This window comes from Bos mutus, chromosome 21 (assembly GCF_027580195.1).
Source record: "Bos mutus isolate GX-2022 chromosome 21, NWIPB_WYAK_1.1, whole genome shotgun sequence".
Classification (NCBI taxonomy): Eukaryota; Metazoa; Chordata; class Mammalia; order Artiodactyla; family Bovidae; genus Bos; species Bos mutus.
This window is the reverse complement of record NC_091637.1, coordinates 21,349,629-21,369,956: the sequence shown is the minus strand read 5'-3', so window position 1 is coordinate 21,369,956 and position 20,328 is coordinate 21,349,629. Positions and strand designations below refer to the sequence as shown.

Sequence of the window (20,328 nt, the reverse complement as noted above, 5' to 3'; positions counted from 1 at the left end):
GCTATGTCATTCTTTCAAAGGTTGTGCTCTGCCCCCTTCCCTCCTGTTTCATGCTCTTTTCCTGAGCCCCGTCCAGACCCATAATGTCGCCTCTACAATCTTCTGGAGGTACAACCAGAAAATAGATGGCCCTTGGGAGGGAAATGCTCTATAATATCCAACCCCTCTAGATATTCAGCCCTTCATCTTCCATGTTTCCTACAACATATGCAGCACCAGCATCTCTCAGTGGACCCGCTAGGGCGGGCGCCAGGCACACAATGCCTGCTAGAAATCCATCAGCTGGCATCCCTTCAAAGGCAACTGGGCTTCCAGGGATAATGTTTGCCACTTTGGGAGTTAGCCCCGCAGTCCGTTTGGGCCCAAACCCTTACCACCCTTCTCCTAAAGTTACAAACAAACCCTTGGATCAAATCTCCACTCCACTTTTATGGAACATCTGGTCTGTTGCCTCTTAACAAGTTTGCTCTTAAGCCAATTACTAACTCATAATCAGGACCCTACCCCCTTGTAGGCAACATTGCTCCACCCAGCCTATTATTAAAATACCTTAATGTCCCTAACAGGGCCAGATAACCCACTCCTTTGTCACTACTTCTGTTATTACCTAAAGTGGGTCTATGACAATGAAATGCTTACCAGGGGAGACACCCTAACCTGGTCTTAAGAAGGACTAGGGGAAGAAATCAGTGACTTACACTCCCTTAGAGTAAGAGGACAAGGCTTATGACTGTTACACTGTTTCCCAGTCTCAGGGCACAGGCTTGGATTGCTTTACATCATGATATCTATTCCCATCTACGGTGGACAAACCAGCAATGAGTTAAGATCACAACCCCTTAATCCTACCCAGCACTGGTCACACTGGAGACCTTGGGGACGCCCAACTCCAGTCCGGGGGTCCCAGGAAGTCGACCTGCCTTGACATGCCTAGGGGTCGGTCTTCGAAAGGTTGTCACACCTCAACCTGCTTTGGGATCCGCCAGTCCAGGGGTCCCAGGAGGTCGTCACGCCTCGACCTGACCAGGGACCCAACTCTTGGGAGGCCGACTTGCCTCGACCTGCCCAGAGATTCGATCTTCAGGAGGCTGTCACGCCTTAGCCTGCCTGGAGATCTGCACTCCGACCGGGGGACACCTGGCTTTCAGGTTGCAACAGTACTGGGTAGGATAAGTGTTAGGTAGGTAGAATAGGGAAAAGGAGTCCAAAATGGCGGTGGCTAAAAGACAAGGAAGGTCCGAGGACCAGAGTGAAGACTTCAGGCAGAACAAACAGAACAAACAGCACTCCTGGCTAAGCCCAATTTGCATAGGGCAGGCCCAGGTGGAGGAAAAAACATATAAAAGGAGGAGCCAAAGCGCTTTCTCACGGACTCTCTCTCCCGCATGCGTGCGCTCTTTTCTTTCTCTCTCTCTCTCTCACTTTCCTGCTGTCTTCTAAATAAAATAGAGCTGTAACACTGATTTGCCTAAGAGCTGTAGCACGGTTTGTCCAAGACCCAAGAGCTGTGACGCGCCGAGGGCTTTAATGTCCGTCGCTCCAAATCTTTGTTGCGACAAGACAAAGAACCGCGTGACAATAAGCTTCAAAAAGACTCACCCCTAAGGAAGTCCACCCATGGAAACTGAAGGAGGCCTATTAGTTTTTTTCTTTTTCTCCCTGTCGTGACTGTCTTTTAGATGGGAAATAACCAATCCACTTCCCGGCAGATGCCCTTGAGATGCATCCTTGATAACTGGAAGCTGTCCGATCCTCTAAGGAGAAGTCGCTTAAAATTCTTTTGTGCCACTGCGTGGCCACAGTATCCACTGGGGGACGAGGAACACTGGCCTGAGGATGGGAGTTTAAATTACAATACTATCCTGCAACTAGAATTATTCTGCAAAAGACAAGGGAAATGGACAGAAACCCCTTATATTTTCTTCCAACTAAGAGATATGAAAGAACTCTGTCTTAAGTATGAGATTGTTGTACACCCTAAAAGTGAGCCCACTAGGCAAATGGTGTTAGGCACAGGCAACCAAGAGAAGGAACTCCCGCCCCCACCCCGTAAAGGCTCACCTCCCATACTCCCAAAGAGACTGGAGCCTTCCATAGCTCCCGAGTTGCCTGGTGCTCCTTCCTTGTATCCAAACGTGCCCCCATATCCAGGAGCACCCCCTCCACAAAAGCCAGCTGGAGTATGTCCCTTAGTTGAAACTGGAGGAGAATTTGGACCAACCTGGGTCCATAAGCCCTTCTCCCTCTTAGAACTAAGACAGATCAAACAAGACCTGGGAAGCTATACAGATGACCTAGGCAAATATATAGATACATTCCAACATATTACCTTGGCCTTTGACTTGACGTGGAAGGACATCATGGTCATATTTAGTCAAACTTTATGTGACCCTGAACATACTAGGGTCTTAAAGGAAGCCCGAAGGTGTGCAACAGGACTTCACATGTCAATCGATAAATACCCAGTAGGGGAAACTGCAGTCCCCTCCTCGGACCCTAATTGGAATTATAATGACCCTGAGCACATCTGGGAAAAAGATCATATTCTAATCTATGTGAAGGCAAGACTGAAAGCAGCCCAACAAAAAGTAATTAGCTGTGCCTGGGTCTCAGCAATAACTCAGGAGCCCAATGAGAACCCCATTGCCTTTCTGGAAAGGCTAAAAGAGGCCCTCCAAAAGTTTACCAATCTGGATTTAGACTCTTACGAGGGACAGGTGATTTTAAAGGACAAATTGGTGTCCCAGTGTGCATCAGCTATCAGAATTAAGTTACAACAGTTACACCAGCAGGACCCTGCTGTCTCTTGAGATGAGATGGTCCAGGCCGCCACCATTTATAACAGAGAACAGGAGAAGGAGGCCCAGGCCCAGGAGAGGGAGAGAAGGAAAAAGACAAGGCATGCCCAGATGCTGGCCGCCCTCCAGGGAAGCCCTATGGCAAACCGCGAGTCCTTGAAGGACAAGGCACGAGGCAAAAGCCTAATCTGTAGACAGGCAGAACATTGGGCCAAAGAGTGTCCAAACCATAACAAGTCTCCTAAAATGGCTTGCCACAAATGCCATCAACTGGGACATTGGGCGGTACTCTACCCTGGGGACCCAAGAGCCTCAAGGTCAAGCGCCAAGCCTTCCCTCACAATGGTTCAACAGGACTGAAGCGACCCGCTCCAGCCAGCCCGCCTGTCACAGATAACCATCACGGGGCTGAAGCCAAGGGTGCAACTGGATGTGGCAGGTAGGTCTGAGAATTTCTTTGTTGACACGGGGGCTACCTACTCTGTCTTGATCTCCTAATCTGGAGATTAGCCTGTACCATTTTGGGTGCTACAGGAAAAACAACTACTAAAAGATTCACTCAAGCACTTCTTTGTTGCTGGGATGGACAAATATTTTCCCACCGGTTTCTGATGGTCCCTGAGTGTCCTACTCCCTTATTGGGAAGAGATACACTCACTAAACTGGGGAAAAGACTTGTGATGGGAAGCTTTTCAGCCCCTAGAGCCCTACAGCTTCTGATTACTACTGAAGAACCCATTACACCTTCTCCAATAGAGAGGGACCAAAAACTATGGGAAGACAAAATTAACCCCCATGTGTGGGACCAGGGGATTCCTGGACGAGCCCACCAAGCTGAACTGGTCATCGTTGTTCTCTGAGATCCCACTCGGTTTCCTAACCGGAAACAGTATCCTCTCAAAAGAGAGGCTCAGGAGGGACTACAGCCTTTAATAAATAAATTCCTTGCTTGTGGGCTATTGGCCCCACCAGTTCGCCATGTAACACCCCAATCCTCTCAGTAAAGAAAAAGGATGGAACCTGGCGAATGGTTCAAGATCTCTGGATCATAAATGAAGCTGTAGTCTCCCTCCATCCCACAGTACCCAATCCCTATGTAATTTTGGGAGAAATCCCACCCAGTGCCAAGTGGTTTACAGTCTTGGATCTCAAAGATGCATTTTTTTGCATTAGTTCAGTTCAGTTCAATTGCTCAGTCATATCTGACTCTTTGCGACCTCATGGATCGCAGCATGCCAGGCCTCCCTGTCCATCACCAACTCCCAGAGTTCACCCAAAGTCATGTGCATCGAGTCAATGATGCCATCCAGCCATCTCATCCTCTGTCATCCCCTTTTCCTCCTGCCCCCAACCCCTCCCAGCATCAGGATCTTTTCCAATGAGTCAACTCTTCACATGAGGTGGCCAAAGTATTGGAGTTTCAGCTTCAGCATCAGTCCTTCCAATGAACACCCAGGACAGGTCTCCTTTAGGATGGACCGGTTGGATCTCCTTGCAGTCCAAGGGACTCTCAAGAGTCTTCTCCAACACCACAGTACAAAAGCATCAATTCTTCGGCACTCAGCTTTCTTCACAGTCCAACTCTCACATCCATACATGACCACATAGCCTTGACTAGACAGACCTTTGTTGGCAAAGTAATGTCTCTGCTTTTCAATATGCTATCTAGGTTGGTCATAACTTTCCTTCCAAGGAGTAAGCGTCTTTTAATTTCATGGCTGCAATCTCCATCTACAGTGATTTTGGAGCCGAGAAAAATTAAGTCTGACACTGTTTCCCCATCTATTTCCCATGAAGTGATGGGACCAGATGCCATGATTTTAATTTTCTGAATGTTGAGCTTTAAGCCAACTTTTTCACTCTCCTCTTTCACTTTCTTTCTTTTCTTTTTTTTTTTAGCACAGTCCCATGATTCTTTATTTCCTGGGTCTGCGACCCACATCTAATCTGGTCGAGTAACCGTAAACATTGCCAAAACGCCCAGAGTACGCCTACGGAAGCCGGCGGTCACTGAGCACCAGAGGAGCCGGGTAGTGTTGCCTGCAGGGAGTTGTAGGCTGACGGCCACAGGCGTTTGCGCAACCTCCTTGAGAGGACTGTGGGATGCTGTGCCATGTAGATTGAGCCTGCAACAGCTACTGCAGGACCGTGGTCGGAAAACACAAATCTGACCTTGCTTTCTTGCTTGGAATCATTTGGCGAGGATGAGTTCTCATCACTCAAAGGATAAATTCATAGTCCCAAAGTAACATTGTGTCTTTTTCATCATGATTTAGTACCCGTGGTAGCCTTAACATTTCCTAATTATTCTTCAAGACGATTCTGGATGCTTCCTCCGAGAAAGGGACTTGCTTTGGACTTCTCTTTTCTGTGCTTCCACAGCACTATCTTACAATTCTCTAATATCATATACAATCACGGCTAGGTTTCCCGAGCGCTTACATGGTCGTTCTAGCCTAAACTATTTACCCTCACCAGCTCAGTAATTTTCACACAACAGTTTGAGACAGTTGCTGTCAGTCCCATTCTGCAGATGAGGAAACTCTGGCCTAGAGACGTTCGTTCACTACTCAGGGACAGTCTCCCACTAGACTACGAGTTCCAGGCTGGCACCGAAAGACCAGATATTTGCTTTTCCGCGGGCCACGCCCTGGGGCAGGGTCTGGTGACGACACTGCGTCCCATGGTGCTTTGCCCGCCAGCGCTGCCATTGGCCTGGCCAGTCGGCTCCCTTCCAAAAGTGAGGCGCCCTGTGGTTGCCTGGCCCCCCGGGCCCAGACGGAGACCAGGTCTGCGACTGGAAGGCTCTGGCCAGTGCGGGGAAGACGCTACGGTCAGTCACGGTTCCTGGGCGACAGCGACCTCCGCAGGCACGCCAGCACCCGCCAGGTGAGGAGGGCACCCAGGTCCGCGTCAGCTGTCGAGCCGCTCCACGCCCCTTGGTGCCCGAGTCCGCGAGCCGGCCCTCCCAGGGGATAGTCACCGCGTCCCAGCAGAACCCATCCGCGAAGAAGAAAGACCAAAAGGGAAGAACATCCGGGTGGTGGTGAGATGCAGGCAGGGCGAGCTTGCAGGGTTCCGAGCCCTGGGCTTTGCTGCAGGGCTTCTTCCTGTGCTGTCCGAGGAGAGGGATTTTGTCTGCAATTTTCTGAAGGAACCAGACCTTCCTGTTTCATAGTTCCCTGCGTTCTAAAATTTTCTTCAGAAATGTACACTCCATTTTTTTCACGAGTTGCAGCAAGATCCCGTTTCAGACACTCTAACTCTTCTGTATATTCCTTAATCAGAGCTTTCTTGGTGAGTTTCTGGTTAATTGAGTATGAGTTTCTGGTTAATTGAGGCTTATTGAGTATGTTCTTTGCTCTATGAGAGCAATGTACTCAGAGTTTCCAATGTACTCAGAGTTTCCTCCAGATTGAGAGATGCAGGAGAAACTTTTGCAATGATAAGATGTTCTTGTACGTCCCCCAAGAGAGTCCTGGAGGATTCTAGTCAGGTTAGATTCTCGATAAGGAACATGAGGTGTTCTTTCTACAAGAGCAGTAATAACCCTTCCCAGAGTCAACAGGGACTGACTGATATTTCCAGCTTCCCGAGCTCTCTTGTCGACTGCTCCAGAACGGCCAATGTTCTTCTCACTGCCTGCAAGATCAACCAAGTTCAACTTTCCAATTTTAACAAGCTCCTCTCCATCAACTGTGGTTTCTTTCATAGGTATTGTAACAGAGAAAACTGAGTGGGATCGACTAGAGCAGGCGTTCATCAAAGTTGCTCGGCTGTCTTTTTGCTGCCCCCTTCTCCAAAATTTGATAGACTTCATCCTTGTTGTGTACTGTAATTTCTTCTAAACCTTTGATTATCACTCCCCTCTTGTTATGGGGATCATCAAACATCTGCAGCCTCTCAGAAACATCAGAAGATGGATTAAGGAGATCAAAGAGCTCTTCATTATAGATTTCCAATAGCGACACTTTCACTGAAAATTCAGTACCATTATCAGTAAGTTTCTCAAAGATGTGATGAAGAGTACGTGGAATTATACCAGCCAAAGGATCCTCCTCCCAAGTATACTCTTCATTAGGGAGCTTTCACCTTCCATTGTAAAGGTTTTGCCTGTGCCGGTTTGGCCATATGCAAAAATAGTGCAATTATAGCCCATAATAACTTCATCCAGAACTGGACAAACAACACTTTTGTAAACGTCAATTTGTTTAGTATTTGCTCCAAAAATCATATCAAAAGTGTATGTTTTCCTTGAGCTTTTGTCCACCAGTCCTCCAGTTCGAACACTAACTTCCTTCCGCACATGAGCACATTCTACTACCGAAAGGGCATTAGCTTTCTGCTCTGTCAAATTAAATGGTCTGCATCTCACCACCACCTGGACGCTCCTCCCCGCTTCATCCCTACCCCCGCAGATGAATTCGGCTGAGACGCCATGACCGTCCCCCAAGAAGGCCGGGCCACGGACCCAGGCGCCGTGGGGCGCGGAGCGGTCAGGCGCAGACCGGGCGCCTGCGGAAATCGCCATCGCCCAGGAACCGCGACTGACCGCCACGTCCGCCTCGCACCAACCTGAGCCCTCCAGCCACAAACCCAGCCCCCGCTCCAAGCCCAGGAAACCGAGCAACCACTCTCAAAAAGGAGCCGACTGGCTGGGCAAACGGTAGCACCGACCCTCTTTCACTTTCATCAAGAGGCTTCTTAGTTCCTCTTCACTTTCTGCCATAAGGGTGGTGTCATCTGTATATGTGAGGTTATTGATATTATCCCAATATCTTTTTGCCTTTGAGTGGGAGGCCCCAGGAGAAAAACACCAACAGATGACTTGGACAGTATTACCTCAGGGGTTTGGAGATAACCCCAACTTGTTTGGACAGGCCCTCAGCCGGGATCTCCTAGATTTGGACCTGGGAAATATTACGTAGATGACCTACTAATCTGCTCTCCAGATGAGAAAAATGCCCAAAAACATGCAATTCAGGTTCTAAACTTTTTGGCAGAAAGGGGATATAAAGTCTCCCACGCTAAGGAACAGATGGTTGGGACAAAGGAGTTCAGATTACACACGGGTCCAGGAGGCTGTCCTCTGATCGGGTACAAGGAATCCTCCAGTTGTCCTCTCCCACGACTCGAAAACAATTGCGAGGTTTCCTGGGGCTAACTGGGTATTGTAGAATCTGGATACCCAACTATGGTCTAATTGCCCAACCCTTATATGAAAGCTTAAACAGATGGGTTGATTCAATCCCACTGATGTGGTGAACTCCTCAAAAGAAGGCAGAGGCTACAATAAAACAGGCCTTAACTCGGGCACCTGCCTTGAGGTTGCCAGACCCAGAAAAAGCATTCCAACTTTGTCCATGAAAGAGAGGGAATAGCCTTGGGAGTGTTAACTCAAAGGTTGGGATCTGAGCCCCAGCCTGTAGCTTACTTATCCAAGAGGCTCGATCCAACTGCCCAAGGCTGCCCTCCCCATCCCCCCCCCAACCCCCTGCCTTCTAAATCTTGCAGCTATTGCAATCATGATAGAAGATGCTTTAAAACTCTCCTTTGGGGGCAAACTAACTATTTTTACCAGCCACCAAGTAAAACAACTCCTAAATGGGAGAGGACATCTGATCAAAGAATCCTCAGATATCAAGTAATGCTGATGGAAAATCCGGGCCTCACTATATCCCCGTGTGAGGTTCTTAACCCAGCCACCCTCCTGCCAACCCTCTGAGGGCTCTCTCCCCTTTCACTCTTGTCTAGAAACCTTGGACCACTGAACAAAACCCCAAGAGGGATTATCGGAAGATCCTCTGACCAATCCTGAGGAAATCTGGTACACTGATAGAAGCAGCTTTGTCTTGGATAGAAAAAGAAGAGCCCAGGTATGCAGTAGTCTCCAATTTTGAGATCATAGAGGCTAAGCCTCTGCCACCAGGTACTTCAGCCCAATCACCTGAGCTCATAGCCCTGACTCAAGCTTTAGAGCTGGGAAAAGGAAAAAGAGGAGCCATTTACACTGACTCCAAGTCTGCCTTTCTGGTGCTACATGCACATGCCGCCACGTGGAAAGAAAGGGGCCACTTGACCACCTGAGGGTCCCCAATCAAATATGGTGATCAAATTCCTAGATTCTTGGAGGCAGTCCATATGCCCACTGAGGTTTCAGTCTCCCACTGTAAAGGATGCCGAAAAGGGAGCACAGAAATGGCACGACGGAACCAAGCAGCTGATCAGGCAGCTAAGAGAGCAACATTACAGAACAATGACCTAATAGGGCTTGCCACCCTAGTTCCACAGACTAATTTGCCAGAAACTCCTTCATATACTGAAGGTGAGACTCTTAAAGCTAAGAGTGGGGGCTTTCAAGAAGATCATATGGGGTGGTTCCAAAAGGAGGGACTCCCTTTTCTGCCTGGGAACCTCCAATAGAAGTTGGTTAACTCCTTACATGCCACCACTCATTTAGGGGAAAAGGCCCTCCAAAGATTACTAGAAAGATTCTTCAGAGGAACAGGCCTCCAAACAACTATAAGGAAAGTTGTCTCCTCTTGTCCCACTTGCCAATTAAACAACCCCCAAGGAGCTCGAAGACCCCAGCTGGCCCAGCCCGTCCAACGACATGGGGCCTACCCAGGAGAGGACTGGCAGATGGACTTCACCCAGATGCCAGTTTCTCAAGGGTATAAATACCAATTAGTCATGATAGATACATTCACAGGATGGATTGAAGGCTTTTCCACCTGGACTGAGAAGGCTGAGGAGGTGGTAAAAAAAACTGCTCCATGAAATCATTCCAAGATTTGGTCTTCCCAGGTCATTACAAAGTGACAATGGGACATCATTTACTTCTAAGGTCACCCAAGGAGTCTCTAAAGAATTGGGCATTCCTTATTATCTCCATTGTGCCTGGAGGCCTCAGGAGGTCTTCAGGAAAAGTAGAAAGAGCCAACCAATTCTTAAAATCAGCGATAACGAGGAGACCTCCGCACCTGTATTGCCCCTAAGGAACAGGTTGGTCTTAGTCCTTATGAGATGCTATATGGGAGAGCTTTTGTTTATGTCAATGACCTCTTCCTAGATTCAGAGATTCAGACCCTCCAGTCTTATACCATGGCCATTGGGCAATTCCAACAGGATATACGCTTGTGGGGTATGAACCAGGACCCAAAAGATTCTAAGGGGTCACCACTATATGCTCCAGGGACTCAAGTCCTAATTAAAGTCTGGAAAGATGGGTCCCCAAAGGCTCAATTCCAGCCCACATGGAAGGGCCCCTACCCTGTAATACTTTCTACCCCCACAGCAGTCAAGGTACCAGGACATGACTCCTGGATTCACTGCTCACTAGTAAAGCCATGGAAGAAAACAGAAGAGGACACTCAATACACCTGTGAGCCCTGGGAGAGCTCAGATACCTATTCAGGACTACAGATGAGTGCCATTCTAGTGAACACCCCCAAAATCTGGTTTCTGGGGATAAGATTTCTCAGGATAGCTCTATAGAGCCAACACAGCTTGGCAGGGATTGTACTCCAAAACAGACAGGAGATAGATACTCTGATCCCTGAACAGGGAGGGACTTGAGCCATCCTGGCGATGGGAATTTGGAGTTGGCTAATGCGATTCATGGGGTCGCAAAGAGTCGGACACAACTGAGCGACTGAACTGAACTGAACTGAATGCCCCTACTAGTCCTTGTTATCAGAGAAGGCAATGGCAGCCCACTCCAGTACTCTTGCCTGGAGAATCCCACGGATGGAGGAGCCTGGTGGGCTGCAGTCCATGGGGTCGCTAAGAGTCGCACACAACTGAGCGACTTCACTTTCACTTTTCACTTTCATGCATTGGAGAAGGAAATGGCAACCCACTCCAGTGTTCTTGCCTGGAGAATCCCAGGGACGGGGGAGCCTGGTGGTCTGCCGTCTATGGAGTTGCATAGAGTCAGACACATCTGAAGCGACTTAGCAGCAGCAGCAGCAGCAGTCCCTGTTATACCATATTGATGCTGCTTATGATTGCTCCATGTATTATCAGTTGTCTAACCCGTTTTGTCTCTGCCCAGGTCAACAAGCTACAACATGCAGTGCCAGCTCAACAAAGATATAAAACTACAGCCGACCACGGAAAATATCACTCACCCTTAGATGGACACCGCTATAAGGACTCTGAGACTTGTGACTAGCCGAGGGGGAGGCCCAATACCCCTTGCCATCCCAGTTCAGCAGGAAGTAGCCAGAAAGACCTCAACGCCCCTATTCCCAAATAATTGGGCCTCCCATCTCTTAAGGGGGGAATGTTAGGTAGGTAGAATAGGAAACAGAGTCCAGAATGGTGGTGTCTAAAAGACGAGGACGGGAAAAACCCACGAAAATAGAACAAAGGAAGGTCCGAGGACTGGAGTGAGGACCTCAGGTAGAACAACACTCCTGGCCAGCCCAATTTACATAGGGCAGGCCCGTGGGGAGGAAAAAACATATAAAAAGAGAAGCCAAAGGGCTCGCTCTCACTCTCTCTCTCCCTCCACCACCCCTCCCCAGCCCCGCCCCGACACACTGGGGCGCTCTTTTTGTGTCTTTGGGTCGACACGCCCTCACGCGTCAAGGATGGATTTTTCTGCTATTTTTTAAATAACACAGAGCTGTAACATGGAGCTGCAACACTGATTTGTCTAAGAGCTATAACACGGTCCGTTCGCGACCTGAGAGCTATAACACGGTCTGTCCAAGACCCGAGAGCTGTGACACGCCGAAGGCTTTAATGTCCGTCACTCCACATCTTTGTTGTGATGAGACGGAACCGAGGAGCATACACTCGCCTGACAATAAGCCTATCCCATTGCTGTATTTTGGAAGCAAGGGCCCTGTTGATGTCATGGTTCACTGATTCACAGATGTAAAGGAATTTTGCCCTAAGGTTTGACCTGTTGCTGATTTAGATGATCTAGATTTTATTGTTGAGTGTTCTGCAATTCACACTCATAATTTTCCACTGTTATTATTTAACATAAATTCTGAGACAAACTATGACACTTTTAGGCTCCTGATATACGCTGCCTTCCAATCTCTGGTCACACCTGTTTCATAATGAGTTTCTATAAATGACAGTACTTAAAACACTTTATCTAATTTGATACTTCTGTGCAGAAATGACACAGAGGCTGACAAACCAGATGTGTGTATGTGCTCAGTCATGTCTGACTCTTTTGAGACCCCATGAACTCCTCTGTGCATGGGATTTTCCAGGCAAGAATACTGGAGTGGGCCGTTCATCTCTTGCAGTCTTGACCACACATGGGCTGCATGGGCACAGCTCTCCTGTCTCAGGAACAGCCTTGACTCCGCTTCTCCACTTCCAACCAGGGACACGGTGCCCCGCCCAAATGCTCATTACCCTGTCCAGCCACACCTACTCTAACCACTCAGAGTGCAGAGTCTCCTCTCCTCTCTCTGGGCTCCAAGGAGATCAGTGTCCAAACAGCCGGCTGAGAAGCTGCGCTGTGACCTCCTGCAGTTCCCTCCTCCTTCTCCCTTTCTGCCACTCAGCAAACATTCGCTGAGCACCTGGGGCAGGTCAGGCTCTACAGCAGGCATCGGCATCGGGGATGTGAAGACGACTGAGGCTCCTGCCTCCAAATGGAGATCCTAATTTCCCCCCAATACCGAAGGACCCTCCACGATCCCACCTCCTTCCCACACTGACCTTTTGTACCAGTCAGAACGTCGCCCCGCTCTTTCTAGAACACAGTCAGCACTCTCCCTCTTACGTCTAGATCACTTTTCCTCTGCACCCATCCCCTCCCTCCAGTCCACCTCTCCCTGTCTGGAACTTGCCTCGCTCCCCTGCCCTCCTCCCCAGTAACGGTCATTTTCGACCACGTGCTGTGTGCCCCTGCTGTCCATATGCCCCTCTTCTTTTCAGGTTAAAGCCTGATCACTCCCTGGGCGCCCCGGGGAACTGTCCCAGCACGTGCCTCAGACTCCTGGAGCTGGCTGTCTGGGCTTGAGTGCCAGCTGACCGCTTCCTAGCTAGTTTTTCTAAAAGCATCTCTCTTTGACAACACACACAAGGCTTGGAGGGAGCAATTCTATTGTTTGTGGCCGAGGCTGCCAATAAACAAACAAGAAGGCTGCCAATAAACAAGAGGCATTCCCAGGTGTCTCTGGAGAAGACAGATTGACTCTTCAGTGAAAAGAACAAAATCCTTCTGAGTCATTGCAACATACAATAAAAAATACCAAGGTTTCAAAAACGTACTCCATGTTCGCCAACCCAAAGCCTTTAGTTCCATCACATGTTTTCATGCTCACAACCCTGTATGCTGATGCTCATCTTCAAGTTTCAGCAGACAGTCTGCTCACAACACTCACGGAGAGTCACAGGCCCCTCCAGGGCCGAACGTGTGAGTCTAGAACCAGGTGGCTGGGGCTCTCATGAGCTGCTGACTCTCCTCATGTATTCGCTGTCCCTTCCATTTTTCAGCTTTTCTCCTTGATAATCCAGTCCCTACACACCCCAACATAATTTTAGTTTTAACATTTTTAGGTGTTTGTATTATACTATTATTACACTCTTTTCTTTTCTTTTCTTTTTTGCCACACTGTGCAGCTTGTGGGATTTAATTCTGGATCAGGAATCAAACCTGTGCCCTTAGCAGTGAGAGCTACCTTGTTTCTACCATCCTTTGGGGGATATTCTTCTGAGTGTGTTAATGCTGCAGAATTACTGTTTTTTTCATCACTGCCTGCAGGTCAGAATCTCAGAGTCGAGTAGCTCTGATTCTCTTCCTCTTTCTGAGGCCTTGATAAAACCTTAAAATAAAACCTTAAATCCTTACCCAGGGAATTCCCTACACTCCATTTTTACAGTTATGCATAATCATGATGGAGTTATATAGTGTACTATGATTTCCATCCTTGCAAAATGCTTTGGTTTTCCCTTGAGTAAATAATTGACTTTTGTCTGTCTACTCGCTTACTTATATGGGATCCCAGACTTTGATCTATCCTGACCTCTCTCAAGAGGCTGAGACGTCCCTAGGGCATTTCTTAGGGGTGCTGTCACTTTCATTTGTTTGTAAGTGTCCCTCCAAAACCTCGTGACCTGCTCCAGCATGGCTGAGTTGTCCTCTGCACTCAGCTTGGACAGCTGAAGTGAAAATACTTTCCCACCCCTGTACTAAACATTCCCAGGACCAGGCAAATTAACTCACCGCTGGGCTTCCCCAGTGGCTCAGCTGCCACATTTCCAGACTGAAGTCAGTTCCCAGACCCAGAGGCCTTTGATGAACGGGCAGGCCTGGTGTCCTGAGGAAGAGACCTGCAACACTGCTGCAAATACAGGCTATCTACATCTTCCTGACTCCTCCCCAGAGGGGCTCTGGAAGGTCACGTATGCCCTGGAAAAAAGGAAATGCCAAGACCTTTGGAGATGGCTGGACGTTATCTCCGAAGTGACGTGCTTTCCTAGGGAATGTTCAGAAAACCTTTAGGAAGCCAAAGGGCTTCCCTGGTGGCTCAGGTGGTAAAGGATATATGCCTGCAGTGCTGGAGATGTGAGTTCGATCCCTGGGTTGGGAAGATCCCCAACAATATGGGGAGATTCCAGTGCAGACACGACTGGGCAGCTGAACACACCCAAGGGCTTGTGTCCCGCTGCCTCTTCCCCCTAAAGCTTCACTTCACTCTTTACCCCCCGACTCATCCCTACCTCGCCCACAGAACCCTACTGAGATGCCTAAAGAGGCTCCTCTCGCAGGAAAGAGGATTGATCTGGGGACCCCAGCACCAAGAGACCTGGAGTCTAGGTTACTTTTTAAAACTCAAGGCCAGCAGGTCGGGCAACCATCCTTTGGTTGAGCTAGGATGTCTGGTCGCAGCCAGACAGCACAGGTTAAGAGGGGGCTCAATTCAAGACAGTCAGCATGGCTGTTCAGTCCCACTCCAGGCCAGTCACGGGATCCAAGGCTGCCCAGTCTCCAGGGATGGGAGAGCAGCCCAAGTCAGGGAGGTGGGAGGAAACTAACTATGCTTTGGCTTTCTTTGTTTTCCTTTAATCTAATGGTGATGCTATGTGGGAATATAGTTGATTTGCCATTTGGTGCCTGCGGTCATTATACAGCCGCCTGATTCAGTAAGACATATATTAACATATGTCATATCTGTTCTTTTTTGGATTGTTTTGCCCTAGAGGTTATTGCAGAATTTCAAACATAGTTCCCTGTGTTTGTGCAGCATCTGCTAGATACACAGATTTCTGTGTAAATGTGGAAGAATGAAAGAAGGAGATAATCCTTGTGGACTACCTATTACAGATACAGCTTTTTGGGTATATCTTAGTATCAGCCTCCCAATTCATCCCTGGCTTTTCCCTTTTTTTGGGAAAACTTTGTGTTTTAATTCTCAGAGTCTCTTCTTGTGTTGTAAATTACTTACCCTGTATTTCTTTTTAAAATTTTGCCTAGAAGAGACATCATCTTCTAGTTTCTTCGTCTATTGCTAACTTTACTTAAGTGTACGATCCTCCAAATTCCATCCTTGTGGGGACCATTGGCAGAATTTCATAATTTCAGTGGTGGTCTTTCATGTCTCAGTAAAGCCCATTGTGTATAAGTACCACATTTCTTTAAGATTTAATCTGTTCATGGACGATTTTTGGGGTTAGTATCTTGGCTGTTGAAGTCGCACTGCAGTGAATGTTGGCTTGCACGTGTCATTTTGAATGATGGCTTTTCTGTAATATAGGCCCAGCTGTGGGTATGAAAATCCTAGGCTTAGCTCTCTCGAAATTTTCTTTCTGGCCTATTGAGGCTATCCTTTCTAGGGACTGTTGCCAATGTCCATTCCCACGGAACCTCTGTGTGTGTGTGGGGGGGGGGGTTCCATCACCTCTCAGCTCTCTCCACCATTTACTGTTTGCAGATAGGATGGCTCTCTGTCAGATGCGATTTGGTTTCTTGTTGTCATTTTAACTGACATTCCTCCTGTAATAACTAGGGAATTTGAGCATCTTGTTTTGTGGCTGTTTGGTTTTTGGCTTTTTCTTTTTTTTCCCTTGAAAGATGAGGGAAAATTTGCCTGTTTCAATTGACTTCTCATAAGTCGGTTGTGTTTGGAATTTATTTTTGCAATACCCACCACAGGACCTTTCCTGAGGGCAACGCCATTAGCAGCCCCACAAGCCTTGTGAATTGGAGGTGCCCTTAGCTCTGGATGGCATCACCGACTCGATGGACGTGAGTGTGAGTGAACTCCGGGAGTTGGGGATGGACAGGGAGGCCTGGCGTGCTGCAATTAAGGACACGACTGAGCGACTGAACTGAACGGAACTTAGCTCTGGTGGTCAAGTTGTAGTTATAGGACCTGTCCACAAGGCGGCAGCACTTCTCGATTCCCGACTCTGGTTTGTGTCTTGGCAACCAGAAGTACCACTGCAGTGAACGCTGTCATGCATGTGTCATTTTGAGTGATGATTTTTCGTAATATAGACCCAGGTATGCAGCCATGAAATTAAAAGACTTTTACTCCTTGGAAGGAAAGTTATAACCAACCTAGATAGCATATTCAAAAGGAGAGACATTACTTTGCCAACGAAGGTCTGTCTAGTCAAGGCTATGGTTTTTCCAGTAGTCATGTAGGGGTGTGAGAGTTGGACTATAAAGATAGCTGAGCGCCGAAGAATTGATGTTTTTGAATTGTGGTGTTGGAGAAGACTATTGAGAGTCCCTTGGACTGCAAGGAGATCCAACCAGTCCATCCTAAAGGTGATCAGTCCCGGGTGTTCATTGGAAGGATTGATGCTGAAGCTGAGACTCCAGTACTTTGGCCACCTGATGCGAAGAGTTGACTCATTGGAAAAGACTCTGATGCTGGGAAAGTTTGAGGGTGGGAGGAGAACGGGACGACAGAGGATGAGATGGTTGGATGGCATCACCAACTCGATGGACATGAGTTTGGGTGGACTCCGGGAGTTGGTGATGGACCAGGAGCCCTGGCTTGCTGCAGTCCATGGGGTCGCAAAGAGTCGGACACAACTGAGACCGAACTGAACTGAAGCGCTGGTGGTCAAGTTGTAGGTACAGGAAATGTCCACAAGGCGGCAGCACTTCTTCATGTCCAACTCTGGTTCCACCTGCTACCAGAGCCTCAGGGAAAGTCAGCTTCTTGGGCTGTGAATTAAGAGTGAAATGTGCCTGAGCAAACACCTGAGGGCTTGAATCCCACTACTTCTTCCCTCTGAAGCTTCACCCCTCCCTGCTAGACTGTTCTGCACCTGGGACAGCGCTCCCTGCTGTGGTCCTAGTAAGTGTCACTCTCAGGAAGGAGGCTGCAACTGGGTACCCCAACGCCTGGTGGTGCCTTTACCCTGGTCCTCAAGGCCAGAGGGTCAGGCCACCATCTTTGGGGTGCACTAGGGACTCTGGTCCCAGCCAGAGAAAAGCAGGCAGCACAGGTTTAAGGGGAGCCTGTATGAAGGACACCATTCACCTTGACTCCACATGAGTCCAGCCCTGGGTCTCGTGCCTCCTCAGGCTCCAGGGATCGGATAGCATCTCAAGTCAAGGAGGTTGGAGGGAATTTCTTTTCTTTCCTTTTCTTTTCTTTCATCTCATGCCGATGCTATGTTGAAGTCTAGTCAGTTGCAGTTTTGTGCTTGTCCTCAGTATACAATGGACTGATTCAGTTATGACATATACATACAGTTTTTGTTACTTTCTATTGATTCTTTTGCCAAGAGGTTATTGAACAAGGTCGAGTAAAGTTCTCTGTGCCGAACATCAGTTCCCTGTGGAGTAACTATTCAGTTCAGTTGCTTAGTCATGTCCAACTCTTTGTGACCCCATGGACTGCAGTACCCAGGTTTCCCTGTCCATCACCAACACATGGAGCTCGCTCACGTCCATCACGTCCATCGAGTCAGTGATGCCACCCAACCATCTCATCCTCTGTCGTCCCCTTCTCCTCATGCCTTCAATCTTTCCCAGCATCAGGGTCTTTTCCAATGAGTCAGCTCTTTGCATCAGGTGGCCAAAGTATTGGAGTCTCAGCTGCAGCATCAGTCCTTCCAATGAATATTCAGAACTGATTTCTTTTAGGATTTACTGGTTTGATCTTCTTGCAGTCCAAGGAACTCTCAGCAGTCTTTTCCAACACCACAGTTTAAAAGCATCAGTTCTTTGAATCTCAGCTTTTTTTATAGTCCAATGTTCACATCCATACATGACTACTGGAAAAACTATAGCTTTGACTAGACAGACCTATGTTGGCAAATTAATGTCTCTGCTTTTTAATATGCTGTCTAGGTTGGTCATAGCTTTTCTTCCAAGGAGCAAGTGTCTTTTAATTTCATGGCTGCAGTCACCATTTGCAGTGATTTTGGAGCCAAAGAAAGTCTGTCACCATTTCCATTTTTTCCCCATCTATTTGCCACGAAGTAATAGGACTGGATGCCACAATCTTCATTTTTTTAATGTTGAATTTTAAGCCAGCTTTTTCATTCTCCTCTTTCACCTTCATGAAGAGGCTCTTTAGTTCCTCTTCACTTTCTGCCATGGTGGTATCATCTACTTATCTGAGGTTATTGATATTTCTCCCAGCAGTCTTGGTTCCAATTTGTGCTTCATCCAGTCCAGTATTTTGCATGATGTACTCTGCATATAAGTTAAATAAGCAGGGTGACAATATATAGCCTCGATGTAGTCCTTTCCCAATTTTGAACCATTCCATGTTGCCATGTACTGTTCTGAATATTTCTTCTTGACCTGCATACAGATTTCTCAGGAGGCAGGTAAGGTGGTCTGGTACTCCCATCTCTTTAAGAATTTTCTACAGTTTGTTGTGATCAACACAGTCAAAGGCTTTAAATTATCAGTGAAACAGAAGTAGATGTTTTTCTGTAAGTCTCTTGCTTTTCCTATGATCCAACGGATGTTGGCAATTTGATCTCTGGTTCCTCTGCCTTTTCTAAATCCACCTTGAACATCTGGAAGTTCTTGGTTCACATACTGTTGAAGCCTACCTTGGAGAATTTTGAGCATTACTTTGCTGGTGTGTGAGATAAGTGCAATTGTGTGGTAGTTTGAACATTCTTTGGCATTGCCTTTCTTTGGGATTGGAATGAAAACTGACCTTTTCCAGTCCTGTGGCCACTGCTCAGTTTTCCAGATTTGCTGGCATACTGAGTGTAGCACTTTAATAGAATCATCTTTTAGGATTTGAAATAGCTCAGCTGGAATTCCATCACCTCTACTAGCTTTATTCATTGTGATGCTTCCTAACGCCCACTTGACTTTGCATTCCAGGATGTCTGACTAGGTGAGTGATCACAGCATTGTGATTATCTGGGTCACTAAGATCTTTTTTTGCACAGTTCTTCTGTGTATTCTTGCCACCTCTTAATATCTTCTTCTTCTGTTAGGTCCATACTGTTTCTGTCCTTTATTGTGCCCATCTTTGCAAGAAATGTTCCCTTGGTATCTCTAATTTTCTTAAAGCAATCTCTAGTCTTTCCCATTCTATTGTTTTCCTCTATTTCTTTGCATTGATCACTGAGGAAGGCTTTCTTTTTTTTTCTTCTTCTTCAAATATTTGCATTATTTAATTTATTTTTTAATATAAGTTTATTTATTTTAATTGGAGGCTAATTACTTTACAATATTGTATTGGTTTTGCTATCTCTCCTTGCTATTCTTCGGAACTCTGCATTCAAATGGGTATATCTTTCCTTTTATTCCTTTGCCTTTTGCTTCTTTCCTCAGCTATTTGTGAGGCCTTCTCAGACAACCATTTTGTCCTTTTGCATTTCTTTTTCTTGGGGATGGTCTTGATCATGGCCTTCTGTACAATGTCATGAACCTCTGTCCATAGTTCTTCAGGCACTCTGTCTATCAGATCTAATCCCTTGAATCTATTTGTCACTTCCGTTGCATAATCATAAGGGATATGATTTAGGTCATACCTGAATCATCTAGTTGTTTTCCCTACTTTCTTTGATATAAGTCTGAATTTTGCAATAAGGAGTTCATGATCTGAGCCACAGTCGGCTCCTGGTCTTGTTTGCTGACTGTACAGAGCGTCTCCATCTTTGGCTGCAAAGAATATAATCAATCTGATTTCAGTATTGGCCATCTGGTGATGTCCATGTGAAGAGTCATCTCTTGTGTTGTTGGAACAGGGTATTTTCTATGACCAGTGCGTTCTCTTGGCAAAACTCTGTTAGCCTTTGCCCTGGTTCATTTTGTACTCCAAGGCCAAACTTGCCTGTTACTCCAGGTATCTCTTGACTTTCTACTTTTGCATTCCAGTCCCCCATGATGAAAAAGACATCTTTTCTTGGTGTTAGTTCTAGAAGGTCTTATATGTCTTCATAGAACTGTTCAACTTCAGCTTCTTCAGCATTAGTGGTTGGAGCATAGACTTGGATTACTGTGATACTGAATGGTTTGCCTTGGAAACGAACAGAGATCATTCTGTCATTTTTGAGATTGCACCCAAGTACTGCATTTAGGACTCTTTTGTTGACTGTGAGGGCTATTGCATTT

At 47.1% G+C, this 20,328-nt stretch overlaps 1 long non-coding RNA gene and 1 pseudogene across 1 annotated transcript; one reads left to right on the top strand and one right to left on the bottom strand.

The window, feature by feature from the left end:
• The first annotated feature begins 2,069 nt into the window (after positions 1 to 2,069).
• LOC138984379 (uncharacterized) lies at positions 2,070 to 11,928 on the top strand. The gene is made up of 3 exons (XR_011461631.1): positions 2,070 to 3,237; positions 8,553 to 8,674; positions 10,855 to 11,928. It is a non-coding gene; the product is annotated as an uncharacterized lncRNA (long non-coding RNA).
• LOC102282399 (kinesin-like protein KIF11 pseudogene) lies at positions 5,633 to 7,238 on the bottom strand (annotated as a pseudogene).
• Positions 11,929 to 20,328: the final 8,400 nt, after the last annotated feature.